Source organism: Etheostoma spectabile, unplaced genomic scaffold, assembly GCF_008692095.1.
Source record: "Etheostoma spectabile isolate EspeVRDwgs_2016 unplaced genomic scaffold, UIUC_Espe_1.0 scaffold463, whole genome shotgun sequence".
In the NCBI taxonomy this organism is placed as follows: domain Eukaryota; kingdom Metazoa; phylum Chordata; class Actinopteri; order Perciformes; family Percidae; genus Etheostoma; species Etheostoma spectabile.
In genome coordinates, this window is record NW_022605615.1 from 72111 (window position 1) to 73575 (window position 1465).

Here is a 1465-nt window from a genome sequence, read left to right on the forward strand (position 1 = left end):
TTTCTTCAAAGATGGAAAGGGGCGGGACTTCTCTATTAAACATAATTTATTATGGTTTTAAATGTAATATTAAGAGCTATACTTTTAATACTTTATCTGTGTTTCCACTCAAAGGAAAATACATTTTCATTCAACAACTTTTTAACTTTTATATCCCCTTATTACGCATTTATAAGCAGCATTTAAACATGTAATAGATAGTGTATAACACACTATAATGTAGTTGTAAGCAGATACGTTTGAATGTTTCTTTTTACAGTATTTGTCTGCTTTATATCGGCTCTTGTGCAAGTATTTTACATTATTATAGCTATGTTATATTCAGTACATGTATTTGTACAGACAGATGTATACGCTTATATACTTATACACTTTAGCTGCTTATAAATAAATGTGTATATTATAGAGGTGTATATATAGATATGTATGAAGAGTACATTAACTACAACGACAAGTATAGCGGTTTTCAGCAGTGATCCAGAATAAAAATTCAACTTTTAGTGTTTTCCTGCTGGAATTTTTTTTTTTTTTTTTAAGATCTGCAGAAAAAAATCCGCGTCCGCAGATTCTGTGTATTGCCCTGACTTTAATAACTTAAATGATAAATAAATAACTTAAAATAGATAACTTATACAATGTTTAAAAAGGGGGATTTAACCCTTGTGTTGTCTTCCCGTCAAAATTGAAAATCAACGCTTTTGTCGACGCTTTTTATCAATGTTTTTAACTTTTCCTTATGTTTTTGTCCCCTTTTTCAACTCTTTTGACACTTTTTTTCCCAGTATTTGTCACTTTTTTGGACGTTTTTGACTACGTAACACTAACTTATTGACTTTAGTTTTACAATCTATTTTTGGAATTTATGGTCAATAAACCTCATTTATAGGAAATTATACCTAATGTTTGAGTTAGAAAAGCAGAAATTAGGAATTATTGAGACTAACAAATTAAAGGAATGGATGTTGATGATAATCACAGATGGATAATGTCAACTTTTACTAACACTATTTCAACAACACTTCCATTGTTTACATGCATAAATAGATAAGACCCAAATTAATGAAAGTAGAGATTGTACTTGGCAAGAGCGTTGGAATCAATCAGTATTTTGGGAATTAAAAGAACATTGATATAGGACAACATGAGGACAACATGAGGACAACAGAAGACAACATGAGGAAACATGAGGGCGACATGAGGACAACATGAGGACGGCATGGGGACAACATGAGGAAACATGAGGACGGCATGGGGACAACTGAGGACAACCTGGGACAACATGAGACAACCTGAAGACAACATGAAGACAACAGGGTGACAACATGAGGACAACATGAGGACAACATGAGGACAACATGGGGACAACATGGGGACAACAGAGGACACATGGGGACAAGGGACAACATGAAGACATGAAGACAAGTGAGGACAACATGAAGACAACATGAAGACAACATGGGGACAA